The following is a 12901-nucleotide window of genomic DNA, read 5'->3' as shown; positions in this document are numbered from 1 at the left end:
AGAGAGAGAGAGAGAGAGAGAGAGAGAGAGAGAGAGAGAGAGAGAGAGAGATAGAGAGGGAAGCATTCGATCGATTTCGGGTCTTGGGAGTGCGCTAGCCGAGAGAGCAGCTTCCTCTCGATTAGGAGAAAACGGTCAGCGAATGTAACGAGCATCCAAAGAGAGAGAAAGAAAGAAAGATAATAGGATAGACCGAGGCAGAGATTGAGGGTGAGAGCGAAAGCAAGAGAGAGAAAGAGAGAGAGAGAGAGAGCTAGCCACGGAATTTATCGCGGTCGTCGTCTAGCAGCGACCCGACCGTTGCCTCCTTTCGTTGGCAAGGGCAATTAGCACTCTTCGTGCAACGGGATCGTTGAACCGCTCCACTAACTCTGCGCCAACGTCTTCAAATTTATCTCATTTTCTTTTCATTTTATTCTTTTTTTCAATCTTGTTTTTGAATAGTTGCTAGAAACTGTAGGGAATCTCTTTTAGATTACTATCTCGCGCGTTGGAAAAGAAATATATTGTAAAAATATAGATAAATGGGGTAAGAACAAGGATATGCTTGTGTGTGTGTGTGGGGGAGGTGTGCATGTGTACGAGCGAATACGTGGAGGAAAGAAAGACGAATAGGAGATTTGTGCATAGATTTGCCGAGAAACTAAACTCTCGGGTATTTTTCACGAATTAAGGGTTGGGTAGAATAGGGTAGGGGCGCCGAATTCTCGCTGGACGTTCGTGCCAACTCGAAAGCAGCTCATCCCCCGTTTTTCTGTTTCGGCAGGAAAGCGCATGCACCGCTAAAACCCCTTCAACAGTATAGGTTTGAAGCACACCAATAAGAGGGAAAGCACGGTTACGCGCAAGGTACCTTTACGCATACCACTCGTGTATCTCGTCGAGAACAGAGCCAACTATCGGCGACTAATCGAGATATTTATTCGCAAGTTCGAGCTTTGAAAAAGCGCGCGAGAAATATGAGAAGAAAAAGTTCTTACCCATATTTGTCCTCTTCGACCCCCCCCCTCTCCTCCCATCCTCTCCTTCATCGACATGTCCTAATCGAATACATATTAATATGAATTTTCGAGAATTTAACGGAACGATCTTCGAAACGATTAACGCTAACGATCAGAATGTGTTTACATCTGTTTTCTTTTACTTTACAAATTTGTAAGATCAAATATATGAGCGCATATATACATGTGTGTTTACGCGTATCTTGTCGAGGTCGCATAGAGAGTTTAAATATTCGTTTGTTAATTTCATTAGTTTAGTAATAGTCGTTTAATCGAGATTGCGGGGTACGTTTTAACGAGGACACGTTCCTGAAATCTTAACATTGGTTGGAAGGGACTGGTAGTTTGTAGGAGAGACAAAGAAGGAAAATACACGTACGAACGAACACGTATATAGAATTAAACGTATACTTACGCACAGTTCGCGCACGCATAGATAGCGTATATAGGGTGACCGGTCGAAAGAAAGAAAGGAAGAAGGAGGAAAGCTGACGGTGTAACGAAGAGAAAAGCAAGGAATACCACGCGCGCACCTATGCGGAGTGTAAGTTACCAGCGAGGAGTTAGAATAAAGAAAAGAGATGGAGATAGTTAGAGTAAAAAAAAGAGAAATATAGTAGAAAAAGAGAGAGAGAGAGAGAGTACTGGTGATCGAGAACACGAGGAAGGGGTTGGTTGGTCGGTCGGTTAGGACCCCGTGTCACGAGAGAGAAATATGTAGAATAGATGGAAGAGTTGCTTGGATAGAAAGAGAGGGAAAGATTGAAAATCATCGCGAAGAGATGAAGTTGTAGTAGTGGTGTACGTTGGTATTGAAATCCACGACAACGACGACGACGACAACAACGACGACGACAACGACACGACGACGACGACGACGACGACAACGACTACGTCTACGTTTAAGTAGTGGGGGATGAATATAGGGGTGGAAGGAAGAGCACTAGAGGGAGGGTAAATCGGGAGGTAGTGGTGGAAACGCGAGAGAGCGTAGTCGAGCGATCGTCCCGCTGTGGCCACGAGCTTCGACGCTCGGGGAAGAAGAACGTAGGTAGTGTTTGAACTTCTGGCCGAGTGAAAAGGGACACCGAGAGACCGAGTCGGGAATATATAGCCAAGAAAAAAGGAGAGAAAAGAAAAGAAAAGATAAGAAAAGATAAGAAAAGAAAAGAAAAGATAAGATAAGGTAAAGAAAAGAAAAGAAAAGAAAAAAAAAGGAGGTGAGGCTCGTGAGCGCCGGCTGCGCAATCCGCGAGACGTGCATCTATCTCATCGACGTTTTTTCGACCTTTCGAGACGTTCTCAAAGTGTTTTAAAGGGCCGAACGCGAGTTACTCTTTACTCCTAATCTATTTCATTCTATTTCTCTTTTTTCTTTTTCTTGGATACTCCCTCCCTATTTCTTTCTCTCTCTCTCTCTCTCTCTCTCTCTATCTATCTCTCTATCTATCTCTATCTCTATCTCTCTCTTTCTCTTTTCGTTTGCTCGCGAATGTGAGAGGTGTGTGTGCTCGTCGATCGCGGTGTTCCCTTTTCCTTTTACTTATCCACCTTTCTTTTACATTATATCTATCGTTCTACCTATCTTTCTTTCTTTCTCTTATTCGTTTCGTCGTCGTGGTGGTGGTGGTGTGGTGGTAGTAGTGGTTGTGGTGCTGGTGTTAGTAATAGTGTATAGTCGTCACGTCGACCGACGAACTCCTCGTTCACATCGACGTGTTCGTGTTTGTGGGTGCCGTTGCTACTGCCGTTGTTCTTCGTTTTCGTCGTCGTTGTCGTCGTCGTCGTCATCGTCGTCGTCGTCGTCGTCGTCGTCGTCGTCGTCGTCGAAATCAACATCAACAACAACGTAAACATAATTCAAGATTATCAACATAATAAACGTCTGCGTCGTCGTCGTCGTCGTCGTCGTCTTAATAGTTTTCGTAATAGTCTCCTCCTCGTAGACGTTTGTCGTTGTTGGGTCGAGTCGTCGTCGTCGTCGTCGTGGGATCAGAGCCGGGAACGGTGACGGCTCTGAAAGTGTTTGTTATGCGTCGGTGGTACAGCGGTGGTTGACGACGACGTCGACGTCGACGACGAGGAGGAGGACGAGAGAGGGCGGCAGAGGAGGAGCAGGAGGAGGAGGAGGTGCTGGTGCTGGAGGAGGCGGAAGAGGAAGAGAAGGAGCAGGAGGAGGAGGAAAAGGCGAAAACGAGCGGAAAGCGGACGGTTATCGGGAGTGGAAGAAGAGAGAGTGGCCAGGTGTGTCGCGGCTTCACCGAGAAGGAGGAAGAGAACGTGCTGGTGGAGCTCGTGGTGGTGTGTCGGCGAAGAGGAAGAACGAAAGGAAGGGAGCCCGACGAAGACGAGGAAGAAGAAAAGGAAGGTAGTGCTGCTCGGAGGTTGCGCAGAGATATCGCCAAAGTGAGAAAGAGAGAAAGAGAGGGGGACGGAGAGGGTACTCTGGGAAAGAGAGAGAGAGAAATATATATATATATATATATATATATATAGATATATATATGTAGAGAGAGGACAGTGAGAGAGAGAGAGAGAGGGTGGGAGGGGGGAAATTTTGGTGTCTGTGTGAAAGAAAACGAGCGAGAGAGTTTTGTGTATATGTGTGCGCGGAAAGTATCGGTTCTCTCATTCTCCGTTTTACTCTCTCTCTCTTTCTCTCTTTCTCTTTTTCTCTTTCTTTAACTTTGTTTCCTCTCCTTTTCTAACTCTCTATCCTCTTCTCTCCCTCTCTCTGTCTCTCTAGTCTCTCTCTCTCTTTCTCCGGGTGGTCGTTTTGCGCACGAGAAGTAAGGGAGGAGGAGGAGGAAGAGGAGTAGAAGGAGGAGGAGAGCGGCCGGTGCGTGCGAAGAAGAGAAGAAGAGAAGAGAAGAGAAGAGAAGGGCCAAAGGAGAAGGTGCAAACGTGGTGTATTTTTTCTGCGAAAGGGCTTAGAAAAAAAAAAGTGTTCCGCTCCGAGGGAATCGACTACGTAGTCGAGTGTTGTAGTGCATTTTTGTTAAAGTGGTGCCTCAGCACGAAGAGGGAATCGCCAGCAGGGCAGAGGCTCGAACGCATGTAGGAACATGGCCGCATCCAGCCCCTGCCTCCCTCTAGAGGTGAGTCCAGCGAAACCGGAGCGGTTCTGCGTCCCCCCTAGCTCTTCTCTCTTTTTCTATCGCCCCGTGGCCCCGTTTATTTCTCTCCTCCTCCTCCTCCTCCTCTTCCTCCTCCTCCATCCCCTATTTTAGTCTAATCTTTTTAATCTTTAACTCGTGGAAAAGAAAAAAAACCCTTCTCCCAAAATCCTCGTCTAAATATCTTCAAACCTTGCGTTATTTTCCCCGCGCCTATATTCTCGTCGATCAATCCTCTCGGTTGATAAAACCTTTCAAACTCTCTCCTATGCACTACGATCGTTTCAATTTACCCATTTAAACGAATACCTTGTGTGAAAGTGTGACCGAAGGACGACAACGTGCTCGCCGTACGAGCACGTAACCTTATTATCCTCTTCGACTATACTCGAACCTGCTGGTTCCTCTTTGATTTTCTCCTCGCGAGACACGATCTGAAAGATTACGAGAGAAAATGATTGATTTTAACCATCTGCTAAGATTTTCACGCCCATCTAATCACGAAAGAATCACACTTCTATTGCACAATTTCGTCGTTTACCTCTCGATTTTGGCTAAAATAGAATTTACGTTGGTAATAGAAATTTAGTTCAATCAACGCAAATCATATTTTTGCGATTACGAACGTTCCTCGATTTCAAACAAAGTTAAACGTTGAAAGCTTTTCAACCTTCAATTGTTGTGACAAAAGGGAACAAACGTTTTTCCCTTTTTTTTATACTCGATAAATGTTAAGGGATGAAATGAATTATGTTTACAATTATATTATTTATTATCTATTATGAATCTTTTGTTGGTTAATAATACCTTCTTACTCGTTCTCCTAACAAGAACAATATCGAACAAGCGTGAATTTGCGAAGATCGATTATCTTTTTCTTTAAAATACACGTATGGAGGGGGGGGGGATGTTGTTGGAGGAAAAAAGACTAAAAAAGAAAAAAAAGCAAATTTTCCGTCATCCTCGTCGACTTTTGTTGTCGTTGTCGTCAGGGGCTACCTTTAATTTGGCGCTTTACGATGCGAATTTATTTTCTGCGGTGAAATTTATAGCTTTCATTAAAACCATGCCACGAGACATAACTCGAAGTTAAAACGTATGCGTGAGAGCGTCCATCGCAAAACGTTTTTACGGATAATTTATTAGGTGAGAGTTGTTTAGTTTTCTTTTTTCGATGCCAAGTATCCCTTTCTCTCTCTCTCTCTCTCTCTCACTCTATTTCTATCTTTTCTTCCCTTGTCTCCCTTCAGGGAGGACAGAGAAGTCCCGATAATCTCCGACGATGCATCTTCGTGTGTTCATTAATTTTTCACGTTGCACGAATAGCCAGCCGGCCCACTTTTCCGCCAATGAACGAGGTTTTTTCTGCTCTCTCTCTTTCTCTCTCTCTTCCTCTCTCTCCTCATGTCCGTCCTCGAAGTCGATAAGAAAGGTCGACGATCCCTATCAAAGCATTCACGTAATTGTTAATTTATTAGATGTTCGTCGGACCGTTTATCGTGTAGGAACATTCGGTGTTATGTAACTGCCAATTAAATAATTGCAAAAAGAGAGAGAGAGAGAGAGAGAGAGAGAGAGAGAGAGAGAGAGAGAGGGAGAGAGAAAGAGAGCGAGCGAGCGTGTCGTACACTCATTTCGTATCCTTAGTGTAATAGCGAATGCGTGCGTGTGTAAAATTCACGTGCGTGTATATCGCATGCCGTGCCGTCTACTCTCGATCGTGCCCTTCTGTCATTTAATCGATCTTCGCAGATCGATATTTTTCACTTGAATTATAATACATACACGCACGTAAATCTCTGCCTACGTATACGTATGTTAAATCATAAACACGTGGTGTATAAAACAGTGGGTAAATTATAGGTGTATAACATTTAGTTGATGAACTCGATTCATTTTTTGATAGATCGATCTTTTGGTCAAATTTTCTATTACAAGGAACATTCCTGGTACCATCCTGAGATATTATCGATACAGGGACGTTTCTCATTACGTCCTGGAGAGACTTGCCTTCGCCATTGACTCTCTTTTTCGTTTCGAGAAGCACTCGAGGCGAGCGTACAAAAGGAACCGAACGATCGACGAGAGCACCGATTTCTCATGGAGATAACGAAAGTAGAAAGAATATATATCTATATATATATATATATAATATATAATATATAAACTATATATGTATGAACTAAAAAAGAGAATAACGATCGCAGAAAGAGAGAAAGAAATGAGAACGTGGATTCGACCTTTCGTAACGAATTGTATATATCACTGTGTTGGATAATCGTTAAAAATATTTCGTTATTACTAATAAATTCTATCTCCTTCTATCATTCTAATTACACAAATTATATACACACAGAGAGAAAGAGAGGGAGAGAGAGAGAACGAGTGGGTGGGGATAGAGAGAATGGTAGATAAATATATAGAAGATTAAAGAGAACACGCGGCAAGAGTTTAGTCGAAGTTAGGTAGGTACTTTCTCTGACAGGGTTTTTAGCGGGTTGGTACGCGTGCTTTTGCGAGCGCCACGTGTGACCAGCCATGAGGGGAGGTTTTGCAGTTGGTACAACTGAGCTACGTTATTCTGTCGCTGTATTATTCTTACACATTAAACCAACTACGAGAAACGCTAACAACACTGACAACGACAACAACGACGAGGATGCTGATGATGATAATGATGATAACGACAATGGTGATGATGATGATGATGATGATTATGGTGATAGAGATTACGAGGACGACGACGTTGCTAGTATTGTAGTAAGAGTGAAACAGAACTAGAAAGTGGAAGAGAGATAGAGTGAGGAGGGGGGGGGATGGTAGATTTTGAAGTTAGAGTGGGGGAATAGAAACAGGGTAAAAGAGGAGAAGCTTTGGGTTATGCCGAGGGGTTGAGAGGGTGAAAGGGTAGCATGAATGAACGATCAATAGATATATAGTTACCTGCTACCAGGTGCCTACCTTGCTTTTCACTGTATTTCATCAAGACACAGGTACTTCTATTATCTTCAATCTATAAAAGCTCGACGAACATTTTTTTCTTCTTTTATAAATTATTATTATTATTATTATTATTATTATTATTATTATTACAATATTAGATTTAAACAAATTTTTTTTAGATCTCTCTTTCCCGTAAATGCAAAAAAAAAATGAAGCGTAAAATATAAATGAAATATAAATAATCATTTAATTATTATATTTGGATATAGAAAAAAAGTTTTCGAAGGAAGAAACAATCTGTGTCCTCTGATTCTTTTTTTCATCATTCAATTTTTATTTAAAGAAAAAAATAGAAACGACGTAATGTTAAGAATATAGTTTAAAGACAGAAAAAAAGAGAGATTTATTTTGTCGAGCAGCGACACACGAGGGATAGTTTTGATGTATTAGTATACGTGAGCGCATGCGTTCAACGACCAAGATGATACGTACCCTATAAAAAAATGATTAAACTTATAGGTACCTATATATACATATATACACATATATTTATATATATAACTAACCTATGTAGGTAGATATCTACTTACATATATCTACTTCATGTAGCGATCTTTTCGAATATTAAAATGATACTTTATTCAGGAGTATTATACGCGAGTATTCGCGCGTTTCCGAGTATTACTTGCTTTAGGGAAATGGGGCTTATCGTGCGTATGAAGTGGCGAGGTGGGGCGGGGGAGGGGGAAATGTAGGATTAGGAAATGGAAAGAGAAGAAAAATGTGCGAGAATAGCTCATGTAAATAATTCATTTTCGATGGAACACGTGAGAGAGAAAAAGAGTAAGTGACACTCGGTAGGATACTACCGATTGCTAGATATGGTCGAGAATTGGAATATGCTGAATTGTCTATGGGGATTTCTTTGATGTAACAAAGATATTTGTTTTCCAAGAGGGTGCAAACTAATGAAAAAATAGGGGAAAAGGAAGTAAACCTTGGTGCTCATTTTGAAATTCGTTCGTTCTTCCAAATGTTGCTCGCGATATTTCATCATATATTTTTCTATCCTTTTCTCACATATAAATACATAATTTATTATACACTTTTCTATCTCTTTCTCACACACACACACACACGCGTGTAACTCGTTGTGTATTTTTGTAGTTTTATGTTGTTCATTTTCAATTCTTTTTGTTATTTCATCATCGTCGTCGTCGTCGTCGTCGTCGTGGTTGTCGTGGATGTCGTTGATGTCATTGTCGTCATCGTCGTCTTCCTAGCACTTGGCAAATGCTGGAGACGTCGAGTCGCCTCGGCTGACCTTACTATTGACAAGGGCGCCTCCTCTCTGATTTATTAAGCCCCGGGCGACGTAAGGAAATGAGCTTCTCGTCGCGCACGATAAACACATACGATCGCGGAGAATATGTTGCGAGGGGGGAATGGAAGGAAAAAAGGATGGGAGCGTGGGTGGGTGAGGGAGGGAGGGAGGTATATAAGAAGAAAAAGAGAGAGAGAGAGAGAGAGTGAGAGAAGGAATGAAGGAAGGAAGGAAGGAAGGAAGGAAGGAAAGAAAGAGAGCTACGCGAGTTTTGCTGGGGCTTTTTCGGAGCTTCGATCTATAAACGGAACCGGCCAACGACGTACGCCCTATATAAAATCCTACTTTCTCTCTCTCTCTCTCATTCTCTCTCTATCTTTCTCTCTTTCTATTTCTTTCTTTCTTTCTTTTTCAATATTTCCTTCCTTTTCTAACTTCATATCTAACTCGTACGTCGAGGCATATACACACACACACTGAAAAATATCGTCATATTTTTGTGACAGCCAACTTCGTCAACGACTAATAATCGCACGAAGTTTAGCTTGCACCATACACCGCGTTATTCTTACTGATAGTTATAATGTTATAGTTCAAGGATCTCGAAAGTATACAAAAGCGTACCTACGTGTGCATCTATATGCATGGATATGCACACTTATGTATATATATATATATATATATATATATATATATATATTAGGTTTAGCAGTTAATTCGATACTTTTTGAATAAATCTAGTATTTGTTTATAGTGTAATCGTACATCTGTTATTCTTCGTAATAATCTTCATTGTTTTAAATAACTTTGGTTGAGTTTTCAGGCAACTGCTGAATTTTTTGACGATTTTGTTAGAATGAATTTAATATCAAGAGACATATTTCCAGTTATTATAAAACCTTATTTAGATCGCGTAAGCTATATTACGTAACGTTGATGATAATTATTTGGAGCTTCATGTACATTAAATTTGTATTGAGTTGACATATTTTTTCATGCATGGTATGATATATATGTGTATAGGCGTGTATGATATCACGATGGAAAAAAAAAAAAACAATTTGAACTGCAAGTCATTCGAGGTAGTAAAATCGTGTTGGATGCAAATAGGTAAAAGGCCACGCAAGAAATTGAGAAATCTTGTAGTTGGTTAGTGGGTGGGTGGACTAACCGTTTTCTACTGGCAGCTAATGTTTTCTTTCTGAGAAGTGGATTTTCATTTGAATGGTCTCTAGACTGAATAATGCACGATTCTACTTAACTGCCAGTTAAGAACGATTTATCTCGTAATAAAGCATTGATCGCGTTAACTGCGAAATGGCGTACGTCGAATAAAAGTAGAGGATAAATAAAAAAAAAAAAAAAGAAAAAGAAAGAATTGATTGGTCTTACGGGATGCGTTTGATTTTTGGCTGACTTTTACTACTTACGCGAAGGAGCCAAGTTTTGGAATTATACGTATTATAGGATTGGTTAAGAGGAATGGGAAAGGGGTGGGGGTTAAAAATTGACGCGAAATCTAGGCAAAGGTTATCGAATAAATTAACACCATTTCTTTTTTATTATGTATGAAAAAAATTGTTCTTATTATACCTTCGAATGCATACAATAAACGTATAATATACGAACGTTGTTCGTTTATTTGTTCGTTAGTTTGTAAAGTACCGAGTTCGAAGAATCGTACAATTATTTAACCGAGTGAATGAGCTCCGGCCATTGAGTCAGCGTAAATCGTTTTGCATATCGAACGATCTCGCTTTGTATGAAACACACTTGTCCCAATTTCGCAAGGAATTTCGGAGAATACGTAATCGTTGTGTCGTATCAATGAAAGAGCCATTTCTTCGAAACGTTAGCTAGCATAACGTTAATACGCGAACGGTCACCACCGGTACGGACGCGGTGCGGTGTTGTAAATTCTTTGTGAAAAAGCTCTTAACGATTGGGAATTTTTTTTTACTTAAGAGGAAATTAATCATCATTATTAATCACTTTCTCTAAAAATTAATTTCAACGTAAGTATGCTAATAACTAATAGGAAAATAATTTGAAGTCGTGGGTTGGGATATGGAATCAAGTGGAAATGCATCTGCACTGCTTACTGCAACCTCTTCAGAAATCGCGTGTACGGCAAGTAGGGTGGGTGTGGGATGAGTCAGACGTCTTTGTCGTTTACCTATGATCTGTTTTTACTACTTACAAGATATAAAATCTTCCTCTCTCTCTCTCTCTCTCTCTCTTTTTTTTTAATCTTCGTTCATAGAAGTATTGGTTTAGAATAACTATACTATACTATGGATAATACGACCTACATAATATCTCACCTACGAGAGAGAGGTGATATTGTTCCAGTTAGATTCCTTTCTAACTGGAACAAACAAGAGAGGATTAATGACAGACAGAAAGAAAGGAAAACAGTAAAACAGAGGTTTAGAGAAAACTCGTTCCTTCTGTTTTGTTCTGTTTTCGCGATTTGCGGCTGGACTTTGATCTTGCAACAAGTACTACCGAGTCGAATGAATTTTGCACCACCGTTCCTACTGATCTTTTTTTTTCTTTCCTTTTTTCTTTGTATTTCGAGTAACAACGACGTAAAGGTGAGTCAGACATTTCTGACCATCTAATTATTCTTTCGCGACATACCACATGTACCTATAACGTATCCATTGTATGTACATACGTGTAAAGCCATCGTTGCTCGCTTTACACGATTTCTTCTATACGTACTATCGTATATATATATACATTCAAAGTATAAGAATATAGCAATATAAGCACGTATATGTCTTCTTTTTCGTACACGTGTACGCCTGACGTAATGCATGCTTTCCATGAACAAATAGACCGAAAGGTAATTTCGTTGGACATAACATATAAGCGACTATTATCGTCATAAGTGTATACCCTTTCACTCTTTTTTTTTCTTCTATATATTATATATATACGCATAATAGAATGTACAATGTTTCTCTTCTCTCTTGGAAATATTTTCTATCTTCATTTTGTTTTATATTTTCATACAAACAGAATATACAAGTTCGATCATTTGAAATGATAAAAACCGAAAAGAAATATTAATAATAATCATTAGTAAAATGAAATTGTTCTTTCTTAAATTCACAAAAGTGCAGTATATTTGTCTTACGTAAAAGTAAAATATTCCAACGAATGGCGTTCTCTTACGAATCCACGTCATTCATCGTAGGTAGCTCGTAAAAGCCGGTAAAGAGAGAAAGATAGAGAGAGAGAGAGAGAGAGAGAGAGAGAGAGAGAGAGAGAGAGAGAGGGAGGGAGGGAGAGAGAGAGAGAGAGAGAGATGGTAGACACCGGTGAACGCGATCGATCCATTGAAGAAGCTCACGAGATGTATTCCAGGTTAACATGTTCCCTTCAAACTCGAGATTCGTAGTCATCGCGTGTTTGGTGACTTTACGGTGTCAATAATATCATGATCGATCGATATCATACTGTTATATTATATCGTATGCGTTCGTGTAATGTGAACAACGGACGAGCACTTATTATTAATTGTCGATGATACGACGTGAGTTACGAGAGATCGGTGAATAATCAAGATACCTAATAACAATCGATGATAATAATAATAATAACTACGGGGGAAAAAATGATTTGAAGTGTGATCTCTCCGTGCGACAATTCCGTCGATAAACATTTCTGACGGGATAATTGATTTTATTTCTTTCTTTCAATGAAAGACAGTAGAAGACAATGAAAAAAAAAAAAAAGATTGTTTAGGGAATGCCTTTACATATCGTTATACTCAAAATACAAGATCGAACGTCTTTACGTTTATGTCTCTTAACGTTCTTCTCTTCCTATCGATGCCTAATGCTATACCGTTAGTTCCTTTTAATAGCTAATTTATTGCCGAGCTTGTGTGTGCGATCTCGTCGAGCACGTCCCACTTGCATTTTGAACGATCTCTTTAACCTTCCCTTTTCCCGTCTGCTTTCCTTCATCCCTTTCTCTATCTTTCCCTCTCTCTCTTTCTCTCTCTCTTTTTCTGTAACGCGAGAAAATGCTAGGAATCTTTTTAAATCTGAAATCGCATTGAAAAGGATGATCGTAGCAATACTTTTATCGTGAGTATTCGAAAATAAGAAGAAGAAGAAGAAGAAGAAGAAGAAGTAAATATCAATTTATTCGTTGGTACAATTACAAACTACGTATTTATTTATTATAACATACACACACACGTGTATACTATGATCTCAATATATATATATATAACTACCCACGATTAGAGGGGAGACGCTGACGCTCGCATAGTCATAGAATACGCCTACGTTTGTACAAAATCTATGTATACATACGTATACTATACTTACATATACATATACACCTATATACATAGCAAGTAAAGTATATATACATATATATGTATATACATACCGACATATTCTGCGGGTTTCGTGCGTATACGCACGAACTAGCATTGGTCGAACTTCAATGTTTCCTGTGGTATTATATAGTATATATATATATATATATATATA

General features: G+C 39.9%; 1 protein-coding gene across 23 annotated transcripts in view; it reads left to right on the top strand.

Annotated features, from left to right (window-relative positions):
• The first annotated feature begins 2721 nt into the window (after positions 1-2721).
• The window catches only part of LOC106791166 (voltage-dependent calcium channel type A subunit alpha-1), a 79967-nt gene continuing 69787 nt past the window's right edge, over positions 2722-12901 (top strand). For 22 of the 23 annotated variants that reach the window (XR_001382157.1, XM_014756627.1, XM_014756614.1 and 19 more), the window contains exons 1-2: positions 2722-3407; positions 3748-4099. The gene's annotated coding sequence lies outside the window, so the exon portion shown is untranslated. The remainder of the gene's footprint in view (positions 3408-3747; positions 4100-12901) is intronic. The other variant, XM_014756613.1, reaches the window with a different exon arrangement.

Source organism: Polistes canadensis, unplaced genomic scaffold (assembly GCF_001313835.1).
Source record: "Polistes canadensis isolate GaletaPanama2010 unplaced genomic scaffold, ASM131383v1 scaffold_288, whole genome shotgun sequence".
Classification (NCBI taxonomy): Eukaryota; Metazoa; Arthropoda; class Insecta; order Hymenoptera; family Vespidae; genus Polistes; species Polistes canadensis.
Note: the sequence above shows the minus strand (reverse complement) of the source record. Positions and strands in the feature narration are given on the sequence as shown.